Raw genomic sequence first — 12,918 nt, forward strand, 5'->3', positions numbered from 1 at the left:
TAGGTAATCAGAACCCTGTGGGTTTTTTGTTATTGTAGTATTTTACAACGGAGGAAGTTAAACAATACAGAAAGTTAAACAAATATCAAGGAGTTTAAGATTTCTCTTATGAGTTCAACACTCCCTTGCCTCTGCTCCTTCTCTTTTTTTGGAAATGCTTTTTCAAAACAATGTCTTTATTGTAAAATAGAGATACAGAAAAGCACACAAACAGATGCATGCCTTAATGAATTACTCAACTTTGAGGAAGCTTTTAACCAGCATCAGGGCAAGAAGTAAAACTTTGCCAGAACTCTGCCCCCTCCCCCAACAAAATCTCCCAATATACTCCATACTCTGTTCATTCACAAAAGGAACTGTTATCCTGACTTTTACAGTAATTATTTCCTTGTATTTTTCATAGCTTTATCAGTCAAATGTGTATCCCTAGATGCTAAAGTTTAGGCCCCTTTATAAATTTTTTGATATCTTTGAACTTTCTTAATCTATAATTATTTCTGTCAAATTTATCTGTTGAAAAACCCAAGTTTTTTGTACACTCTGTAGTTTTCCACAGTCCGAATTTGCAAATTGCATGCTCAATAGTAATTTCAACTTGTTCCTATCTTCTGTTTTTCTGAAAATCAGAATGTGAATCAGATTTGGATTCCATCCCTTTGGTATGACTCTTGGTAGTGCTGAGTGCTTCTATCAAGAAGTACATAATATCTGATTATCTTTTTTATGATATTAGCAGCTATTAATGATAACTAGCTGTATTTATGAATTCATTGAGGGTAGCAACACAATTATATTTTAATTACTTTTTTCATTTATCAGTTGGAATGTTTATAGAGGAATGTTTTCTTCATTTATTATTTGGTTACGCAGTGTTACAGTTCATATAGGCTAAATGTTTGAGTCTTTCACTTCATTACATATTAGTTTTCAAGATAGTGAACTGGTTCCCTATCATCTTCTAAAAATGATAAGTTCTTTTTAAAAAAAATATCATTATGAACACATGGATTTAAATATATTTGATGACTTTCAATCCAGCAATTATTCCCATGATTAAAGTTCACAGTGTTCTACCTTTGTCCAATAGGGAATTTTTCAAGTTGGTTCATGAGAACTTAGTAGTATTTGGTAGCTACCTAGCCATGAAATGACAAGCTATTCTAGGTTCATCTTGTACATTTCGTCCTCTAAATCTAGAATTAGAAACTTCTTCAAAAAGCTCTGATTTCACGGCACCTGGGTGGCTCAGTCAGTCAGTTATCCAACTCTTGATTTCGGCTTGGGTCATGATCTCACAGTTTTTGAGATCAGGCTCCCCATCGGGCTCTGTAGTGACAGTGTGGAGCCTCCTGGGGATTCTCTCTCTTCCTCTCTCTCTACCCCTCCCCTGTTTGTGCTCTTTCTCTCTCTCTCTCAAAATAAGTAAATAAACTAAAAAAAAGAAAAAGAAACTCTGATTTCTTTTAATGAGAAATTGTATTCCAAGAACACATTCCACACAATGGGATAATTATTGCTACCGTCTTGATCATTCATTTCTAGTTGTTTTCAACAGGGAGACAGAGAGGTGCTTCAGGAGTTCATACTGATAGTTACAATTCAAATTTAGGATTTACAAAAGTTGTATTTAATCTCTAAGCTATTATATTTGTTTATCCTTCCTTCTACATGAGAATATTGGTTCCCAAGGACACAGAATTAGAATATCCCATAATAACTCATTTGTTTTTAGCTCATATAATACACAAAATAGTCTCAAAATAACAATATTAATACTACCACTACATGAATACTAAAAGCACTTAAAAAAAATTTTTTTTGCATATGCTGTTCCCAGTTCTCCCTCCCTTCTGACATTTTTAGCATTATATACTATACTCTGATTCTCTTAGCCTTCATTTAGTCTTAGTCCTACTAAGAACTACATACTTAATGCTCACCAGTCCTTCTGTCGATGTCCCTCTGGTCATTAGGCTACCTGAAGCTCAAACTCTGATAGATCTTTCAGAAAAAGCTGAAGATTCCCTGGCTTTTTTCACTTGAAAGTCAGTTTCACTGGATACAAAATGCTTGGCTGGCATCTTCTTTCCCTGAGAATCTAAAGGAAAGAAATGAGAGAATCTTATTGTCTTTGAACATAAAATGTTGCTCTTGAAAAGTCTAACGTATATCTACTTATAATATCCTATAAATTGTGTGTTCCCCCACCCCCAAAGTCAAATAACACTTTGTTTTTCTCCTAAGCCTAATAATTGTACTAGAATATCTTTGTGTTAGTCATTCTGGGTTGATATTCTTAGGTGTATGATGAGTTCTTTCAACATGTAACTTTAATCCTTTTTATTTCAGAAAAGTTTTTTTGAAAAAAGTTTTTAGCATTTCTTCTGATCCCTTCATTTAATTTTCATCTTCTTTTGTGGCTTTCTTTTTTAGTATCTTTTAAGAAATTCTATTTTGAAGTCATAAAAACATTCCAAAAGTTTTCAAGCTTTGACTTTCACTCTTAAGATCATAATACACCTGAAACTGAGTTTTGTGTATAGTGTGATGTGTGTACACAATTCTTGTCATGAAAACGTAAGAGAGAAATTTATGATACTTGGGTTTATCAAAAAAGTTGTACTTTTGAGCAATTGTTTCCTTGTATCTCACGGAATTATGAATTAGTCTGATTCATATCTGGTGTCTAACTCAGATAAGAAGAATGTAAAGTGTAACAGTGCCCATGTTCACTTAAGGCAGCAACTCACTGTACTTCTATGTACAGCTTAGCCAAGGAAGGATGAGTGTTTTGTGTGGACCAAAGATGTGTGCACCTTCCAGATGAAGAATCCAGCCAAAAAGACTTTAAAAAAGGACTGCTTTGCCCAAGAGATATACTTAAGGGAAAGAATCACTTTTTTTGAGAACCCAAAGGAAAAAATCTGGATGAGGTGAACTCATCAAATGCCCGCAGCTAAGTGTTGGTTGAAGGCTAAAGTAACCAGTCAGGAAAAAGCCTCTTGCTGGAGATTCCAGGCAGAGAAATTTAAGGAGCCTGCTTTAAATAGTAAAGCCTTAAGAATGCCGATTCCAGATTGTTACACTACTGGCCATGTAAACCTGGATATTTTTCCCCAATCTTTTCAACGTTGTTCCACCCTGGAGGAAAGCTCTACACACATTAGGCCCTTAACAAAATGGTGGCTGTCATTATCAGTGCCTTTCTTTACTATCACAGTCTGAGATACCATCTCATACTTGATTACAAGGTATTTTCCATTCGATTAGTACCAATTATTCTCAAAGTTCCTAAAAAGGAAGGACATATTTTATACTTTCTTTATATTCATCAGAAAATTGGAAAGAGCTTTGTACTTAGAATTTGTCAATAATTATCTACTGATCAATAAGTAGAGGTAAGTGGAGTTAAAACATTAAAATAGGAATGCTTTGGGGCTGTCAAGAAAAGCCAATCAGCAACCCTGAAATAGTACCTTTTGTTAACCTAGTCAGCTTTTCACTTTTTCTAGTCTCAGAGTTCTCATTATCAATACAATGTCTCTTTATTTTACATCTTGGAGTCTCCTACCATAAAAGATGAGGCCTTTAAAAATTATATTATTTGGGAGTATCAGATACTCAAGCTCAATGATACCCAAATGTCTTCACTGGATGATGTGCTATTGTGTGTAAAGTTGCCTCTAAGCTGTGTAAGTGTTGTGAACCAAACAAGGAGAATAATTGAAGACAGTGGAGAAAGAGATTTTACTTGGATTTAAATATAATTCCAAAGATAGACTTTTGAATTCAACATTTTTAAAAAAGTCTCTTGTTCTTAATCATTTAATCATGTAATCTTTGTTTTAAAGATTTTTGAAATTTGGGGTGTCTGGGTGGCTCAGTCAGTTGAGTATCTGACTCTTGATTTTGGCTCAGGTCATTTTGGGTTCCTCACTGAGCATGGAGCCTGCTTAAGCTTCCCCACCCCCCCCCACCCCCGCCCCTCTGCCCTTCCCCCACTCACATGCTCTCTAAAATTAAAAAAATAAATAAATAAAGATGTTTGAAGTCTTATGCTTGATTTTTTTTTCATGCATTTTTTCAGCCTCAATTTTGGGATCATGTATGCTGTTATGTAAGCAGAAAAGAACATTTCCTTTTCTAATATATTTCTTTTATACATACAATCCACTGTTGAAACACTATTAAAAATGGCTATAGAACATTTCAATGGTCTTTGGAGATATTTACCCCCTGAATCTAATTACTAAGTGCCTACTGTAAATACCACGAGGGTAGGGATTGTGTCTGTTTCAATATTACTTTATAAAAACTTAATTTTCTTTCATTAATCTGTAAACTATGATCATCTACTATCCAAACTATTCATTACAAATGAAACAGTAACCCCCAAAACAGATAATAGGGAAAATTAAAATGCTTTGTTTTTTTGATGAAAGAAGACATCATTCTTTTTTAATCTAATAACTTTTTCAAATTCTGGATAAAATACAAGAAGTGAAATGGGTCGTTATTATCAAATAAATCTGAATATGACTAACCAAAAATAAAAACCAAAGTAAAAAATGCACTAACTGGAAATTTTAGCACCATGTGAACATTCATATTGATGACTTAAAAGCAATTTAGCATAGATAACTAAATATTTAATCATGATAATGATTATTTATGATTTAAAAGCAGTTGAGGAAGAGTTACATGGAATTATATTTGAACTATAACAATTTCAAATTAATACACTTAAGTAAAACATGTTTTGTATTTTAAGTTCTACCAAAGAAAACCAAAGGCAATCAACTAAGGATATAATTGATTTTTAGTAATTTAAAAATAAAACTTCAAGAAGCAGATAATTGGGAGATTATCAATTATCAATTTACTGTTTTAATTTTAAAAATAATTCAATTACATGAATTAAAGGGATATGACAAAGGGCTGCTCCAAAGGAAGGCAGGGTAGAGAGGTACTTCTTAGACTATATCAGTTGTTAGGTTCTAACATCAACTTTATTTAGAACATAGAAAGTTTATATTCTTTCTCTTATTACGAAAGCTGAAGTAAATATTTTCCAGTCCTCAATGTGACTATTTGTGTTTTGGGAATAAAGGAAATGCTGCACCCTTGTTTATGGCTTCTTCTTATAGCTCTACAATAATCCCATTCAGAGCAGTAAAAGGCACATTTGTTTTACTGTTCCATCTAAGCACATTATAAAAGGCAAGATGACTGTCAGAAAATCTATACTTAAACTACTAGATTGTAATAGGACTGAGCAATCCCTTATAGAACACATAGAGGTCAGATTTAACACTCCAGCTTGACCTCATCATGATCTGGAATAAGAGCATTTGGTGATTTTTAAGACATTAATAGGGCAGGGTTATGGGAAAGCCACTCTAGACTTGACATTTAATTTTCTGTGTGTGCATATAAATAAATTTAATATGTGACTGTTCCAAAAGAATTACAAATAATTCTAGTTTACCCAATTACAGAATAGATACAATTAAATGTGAAACCCGATTAATACAGTTAAAGAACTGGGAACTCAAATGTGGAAAAAAAATGGTGAGGCAAGACAAATGATGAATTAGAGTACTAAATTGTATTGCCATTACTTCTATGCACATGTATTTCTAAAGCAAGGAAATTGGGAAATTTAATCAGTGGAACATAATTTGAGTAATTCTATAGTCCATATGTAAGAATGCTTTTTTATTTTATCTGTTCCAAGCTACATTTATTTATAGATTGGTAGAATAAAAACAAACCACCATATAATAAAGGAAATCAAAATCAGAAAATAGAATATTTTATTTTGAGTGGTATTTTCTTATGACAGGAGAATCTATTGGATCTGAGAATCTTATATTATTACCCAGTCCATATTTATTGCATAACTATTAATGCCCCCTTGATAAACCAGAAATTCAGTAGGTAGACCTTAGAAATGGGTATGAGAGTTGACATGATAAAACCTGGGCAAAGTGTTTGTATTCAAGGGGTTTACAGCTGTGTCAAGGCTAGAATAATCTGAAGAACAAGGTTAAAAGAGAAAAGTCAGCAGATAGTTTTTTACAAACATTCTACTATAAAATAAACTGGTTTTCTTCTCTAAAGAAAGAAGAAAGCTCTCTGCCAGCACACCAAACAGAACTTCCCAAGACTTTTGATAACAGCCTATTCCTCCAACCTCTGGATGAGTCAAGCTAATTATTAATATGCTAAAGCCAAGCTCCCTTTCCATTGTGTCATACAGTTTTCTAAGTGAAACTGCCTCACTATAATGTTCTATTGGTTTGTTAGTAATAAAATTCCCTTGGAAATGACCCATATTAGAGCTGCTTTATATTAAATTTTATTCTAAGTTAAACTCTATCAAATTTTATTTTAGGTAACAAACACTATTTCAGGATTCATTAAATAGCAGCAAGAGAACAAAATCACAATGTCTTACACTTGAACCCTAAGGGTGATGAGACTGTTTCGGAACAGTTCTGACCAAGGCTTCTAATAAAATGGACAAGCTATTTCTACATATCTGTGAGGCAAGTTGTTTCATAGTTTCTGCATCTTAGTGTATTGGTGTAGTGTTCAGTATTTAATAAAAGGTCGATCACGTGATTAACAGAAATCTTAAAATATTATGGGGCTCTGAAATACTGCTGCCATGTGGACAAGTTATGGCTGACCAGTTCCTCCCTGAAATCTATAGAAATAATTTTATACATAAAAATAGAACCTATCATGTATCAGACACTTTGCAAATAATATCTTTTTTTTTTTTTTTGAACCCAACAATCACCCTGGAAAGTAGACATCTTGTTTTTCAAATTAGAGAAACTGAGGCTTAGAAAACTTAAATAACTGGGGCGCCTGGGTGGCGCAGTCGGTTAAGCGTCCGACTTCAGCCAGGTCACGATCTCACGGTCCGTGAGTTCGAGCCCCGCGTCGGGCTCTGGGCTGATGGCTCAGAGCCTGGAGCCTGTTTCTGATTCTGTGTCTCCCTCTCTCTCTGCCCCTCCCCCGTTCATGCTCTGTCTCTCTCTGTCCCAAAAATAAATAAACATTGGAAAAAAAAAAATTAAAAAAAAAAAAAAAAGAAAACTTAAATAACTTACTCAATTCCTCCTTGCAAGAAGTGGGGAGTCTGGGACAATGTCCTGCTCGTACCTATGCACTCATACCTATGAGCACACCTATGAGCTGTTGGACAAAGTTTTGTAGAATTATTGCTTGAAATTACAATAAGAAATTAAATCCATTTGCTGTCTGGGGAGCATATATTTCTTTATTGCTATCTATAAAAATAAAGGGATGTATTTCTTCTTGCCTGACTGCAATATATGCTTGTATTATAAGAATACCGAAAGCAACAGAGTGAATTTACAGCTACAGCACAGTAGTGTTTGGTTTGTGTGAAAACAGAATGACCTGGGCCCCCCGCAGGAGGAGCAAAGGACAGAAGACATAGGTAGGCAAACTCTAAAGAATAGGGTAGTTTCCAGGAACCCATCTGTGGCAAGGGGCTATCACTTCCAGGAGGCCCTAGAGACCCATCCAGAAGCAAGACAGAAAGCCACTGGTGTGTCTCCTGGATTGTTTCTGGTATTTGGGGACAAGAAACAGTGACTGATAAAGAAAAAGAATATTCTTTATTAGCATCACTGAGACTCTCAAATTAAAAGGGACTTCCACTTCTGCCAATGATGGACTTCTTTTCTTCACTTTTCTTCTCCTTCTTTTTAATCAGACCCATCCTCTCAACTGTGAATAACTTGAAAAGCTGTGTAAAAATACAAAAGGGATCTTTTTGATGGTTTCTTAAAGAGGACAGGAGAAGGTGTGGAGAAGTCTGTCCATATTCAACTGTTCTTCCCTTTTACTTATTTGCCAATTTAGAAGCTGTTCCTGAAGCTGGGAAGTCACTTAGAAAGTGGTAGTTAAGAAGTAGAGAAGTCAAGACTAGCTTTCAGGAATCCCGTGTTTCTGAGAAAATAAAAATTGGAGTTCAAGGACAACCAATGAGGAACAGCCTTTAAAAATACCTCAGGCTTGGGGTTCCAGTCAGTTAAGTATCCAACTTCGGCTCAGGTCATGATCTCACAGTTCCTAATTTGAGCCCCACCTAGGGCTCTGTGCTGACAGCTCAGAGCCTGGAGCCTGCCTCGGATTCTGTGTCTTCCTCTCTCTCTCTTCCTCCCCCACTCTCGCTCTGTCCCTCTCTCTCAAAAATAACTTAAAAAAAAAAAAAAAAAACCTTTGGATTTTGGTTGGGACACAGAAAAGGGCCATCCTAGGAGTAAGAAGGGACCTGAAATAGACCAGACCTAACAGACTGAAAACCATACAGATTAAGGTACTCTACCCTTGGCCTACCTTTTTAACAGAAACAAAAGTAAAATCCCTTATGGAAGTAAAACCATTGTTTAGAGTCTAATTTTTTCATAAACAAAGACAGCATTCCATTAAGAATTTCTGGACATATGAAGAAACAGGAATAAGAAAAAGTCACTAGAAACAATATCCACAGATGATTTAAATATTGTAGTTACGAGGCACAGACTTCAAGATTTCACCTAAAAAGTAGAATCTTTAAGAATCAAGTAAAAATTCTAGGGGCTTCTGGGTGGCTCAGTTGGTTAAGCATCTGACTCTTAATTTCAGCTCAGGTCATGATCTCACAGTCCCTGGATTCAAGAGGAGATAATTCCAAAATAACAATAAAAAGCAGGCTTGGAATTCTCTCCTCTCTCTCTCTCATGCTCAAAATAAATAAACACGAAAAATAGAGAATCAAACGAAAATTCTAGAACTAAAAAGTATAATGACTTAAAACTGAAAATCTAAATTCAAACAATACATTTATAATAAATACAAAACAAGAAATGGGAGAAAATTTAACAATATATGTGCAAGACTTGTATGCTGAAAATTACATAGAGAAATTAAAGACCAAGATAAATAGAAAGATATGCCATGATATGCCATGATTGTAGATTGGAAAACTGAATATTGTTAAGATGTCAATTCTCCCCAAGCTGATCAATAGATTCAACAGAATCCCAATCAAAATCCCACCAGGTTTTTTTAGAAACAGAAACACCAATACTAAAATTTATGTTAAAATGCAAAGGACTCAGAATGATTAAAACAATTCTGAAAAAAAAGGATGTTGAATAAGTTGGCATAAGGACAAATACTTTTCAATGGAACTAAGTAGATATTCAGAAAATCAGACAAAGATGCCAAAGTAATTCAATGGGGGAAAGGATAATCCTTTCAATGAATGCTGCTGGAATAACTGGATTTTCACTTTGAAAAATATAAATATCAACTCCTACTGTTATACCATACAGACGAATTAACCTTCGACAGGTAATAGGCTTAAATGTGTTAATTGTGAATATTGAAAATATAATAGGATTTTATTTACAACTTTATGCTAATGAACTTTAATATTTGGATAATATCTACAAATTCTTAGAAAAATACAACTCACAAACACTGCTCTTCAAAATACATTATTAAGAAAATGAGAAGATAGGCCACAAACTGGTAGAAAAATATTCACAACATACACTTTGGCAACAAATGTGTATAAGCAGAAGGGGAAATGGAGAGGTATTAGAGGCTACAATGTTGGTTATACAAGATGAGTAAGTTCTAGAGATTTACTGTACAGCATAGAGCTAACAGTTAACAATAATGTATAATATACATAAAGATTTGCTAAGAGGGTAGATCTTATGTGAAGTGATTTTATCACAAAATAATAAATAAAATGCGTGGGAGGAAACTTTGGCAAGTGATCAATGTATTTACAATAGACACTGTGGTGATAGTTTTGTGGATGTATACTTCTCTCCAAACTGATCAAATTGTACACATTGAATATGTACAGCTTTTTGTATGTCGTTCATAACTCAATAAATAAAACAGCAAACATAATATATAAACAACTCTTACAACTCAATTATAAGAAATACTCCATTTTAAAAATGGGCAAAAGTTTTAAACACACTTCACAAAAATTAACACCTATACCCACTCAAATGGCTAAAACCAAAGGTTAACAGCATCAGGTGTTGGCATTTGAGAGAGACCTTTTAAATGAGATTAAATGAGATTAATTGAGATTGAGATGAAATCCTTTTAAATGAGACGGAAGATGTTTAAAGAGTACACGTGCAGGTAGAGTAGATGCTAGGAGGCCAGAATTCTTAGCTTAGACTCACAATTTTAGTTTTTAATCAAGTATGAGTCAAAGTCATTGGTTGAGGAGGAGATGGTAACTTGAGAAAGGAGGAGGAAGAATGGAGTATCTGGTTTCCGGAAGAAAGCAAGATAACGAGAGAAAAGGAGCTGGAGGACTAAACACAGTGGAGAGCCCATTTAGGTGTGAGATCACTGTTAGTCCATCCGATTGTTATGCCGTTGAGTGTAAGTGCATAAAACATAAATGCATGAGTTCCTACATGAGCAGGGTTTTGCAGGCAAGTAGTAGTGAGGGACAAGAGTTGAGTGAGGTATTTGCAGACAAGTGATGTAAATGTCACCATTTGTGACTATAAATAAATTAAATAAATTGATTTTTTTTTTTAACTAGGAAGAACTAGGTTAGTGTAAATTACTAATGGCGGCAAAATGAAGCACTCTTGCAACTACATGTTTCAACTACCCAAAGCTGAAACATCTAACAATAAGAATTTATTCCTTACTCTACACATTCAGGTTGAGGTCTAAAAATGATTTTCCCTCACTGTCTAAATCAGTCTCTTTCCACATCCATCACATCTTTGCTCTTTCCCCTTCAATGTTTTCTAATATCTTCCACTATGTTTGTTTTTAATTTTCCTGGACGTCTTGGTTCCTGCTTGTCCTATTTCTGGTCCTTCTGGTGCTACTGCAATATTGCCCACATTTTTTTTCTTGGTTTTTCATAAAAACATGTCATGGCTCTCCTCAACCCTCAGCTTTCTTTACACCTACTACCAAGACCCCCCAAGAGGGTTTATCGAAAACCAGTAGAGTGTCCTCATATGGCTACTAGAGACAATCTAACTTTCTAGTATTCCTCGGTCCACCTGTTTCTCCCCGTATATCCACTTAAGTCTCTATTCCTTTTGCTCTGGCTTTCACAAGTACTCCGTCTTATGTAGGCCACAAAAAGAGCTCTGAAAAACGTAGATAAAAGTTTACTAAAACTGAATAAATTTGTCATTTTGCAGCTGACACTTCTCCAATCTAAAATTAAAACAGGATGGACACATTTATTTTTGCAACGTACTTAGTTGTTTCCATGCTGCATCTAAAAACAAAATGAAACTAGTACACTCTTCACTAGGTACTATGGTTCATCCGTAAAAGTGGTTTACCTCTACTTTGCAAAAATGAAAAAAGGGCAGAATTTTCCTTTGTAACGATTTGTACAAGCAGCCTTACTTTAGTTAACGAAGTGTGATAAACACTAAGACTACACCACAAGATGCACAATAATTAAATTGTTTACACTAACAAAAACAGAAAAATAAAACCGGATGAACTTCAATTCTTGCGAAGTACTGTTAAAAAGCAAAAGCACGCTTCCTTAGTAACTGTTTTGGGTTCCGCAGGAATAGGCTATTTGCCTGCGTTCCTTTCCTTGGGACCGCCTCATGATTGATGCTTAAAGAAACAGTGGGTGGATCACGCCGGATCAGACATTTAGAGGAAAAGTCTGATTTAGAGGGAAAAGCTGGGTCTATACCAGCACTGGGACCGCGCCCAGCAAACATCTAGCTCACTTTAGAGTCCAGAGGAAAATACAGCTCGAGTTTTTACCTCATACACCATTAACTTTCCACAGAGAGTTCCAGAAACCTGACTCACAACTAGAAACCCAAACCCTGTAGGCGGGAGGCGAAGGGGGGGGGGGGGAAACCTACTACGTCACCACTTCCGCCTCTCGCCGGGCCGCAAACGTCCTAAGATAGAGAAAGACGTTCACGCCAGTGACGACTACGTCCCCAAAGTGCGCATGCACACGGCGAGACCCCGCCCCTCCGCGCTCTCCGCCTCGCGCACCCGCCTAGAGAGGCGCGCGCACCACAAGGCCGCCCCCGCTGGCACCGCCCCGGGCTTCCGCCCCGCGGCCCGACGGTCGCCGTTCGGTTCCGGTTCTAGCCCCGCCCTCACGCGGGAACTCTCCAGAAGTCTTAATATCCGGGACCAGAAGCTGGCGCCAGCGCGCATTTCCGGCGACAGACACGAAGAAAAGGATCCGGTGACGCGTCTTCCCGTCCCCCTAGCCACCCCGACTCCGGCTCTCGGTGCGGCAGCGCCATCTGGTGCCGTGTCTCCCACCGCCTGCGGAGGGGGAGCGCGCACCTTTCTCTCCGAACCTTCCAGAGAAATCGCGACCCCAGCGTTTCTCTCTCCCGTCCCCCGGAAGGGAGGGGCCCGAGTCTCCGCCCTGCGGAGTTCCCGCGCAGGAGGGACTTCGCAGGACTTTGAAGCGGCTGCTGCTCGTAGGAGTGTTTGTGTATTTACAAGATGGAGAGCCAACAGATTTCTTTCTCTAGTTTTAAGCCCAGAAAAAGCGTTTTTCTTTTTACGCTTCCACATGCCTTGTTTCTGAGCAGCGTGAATTTCTTAGTGTGTCGGGAATGGGGTCCTCCATTTCACACTTGGTGGGAAGATGGCTCAGGCTTTGTGGCTTCCGTTGGCCTCTGATGTAAAAGCTTTTGTTTCCTTTCACGTATTAAGGCAGTGTTGTAAAAGCGTGGAGTGTGTCTGCTTGGAGCCCGTCCAGAAGTGTGGAAGTTAGTGGGTAATTTTTATTAAAAATAGGCTAGATTCGGGGCGCCTGGGTGGCTCAGTCGGTTAGACGTCCGACTTCAGCCCAGGTCACGATCTCGCGGTCTGTGAGTTCGA

Source organism: Lynx canadensis, chromosome A1 (assembly GCF_007474595.2).
Source record: "Lynx canadensis isolate LIC74 chromosome A1, mLynCan4.pri.v2, whole genome shotgun sequence".
NCBI classification, from domain to species: Eukaryota; Metazoa; Chordata; class Mammalia; order Carnivora; family Felidae; genus Lynx; species Lynx canadensis.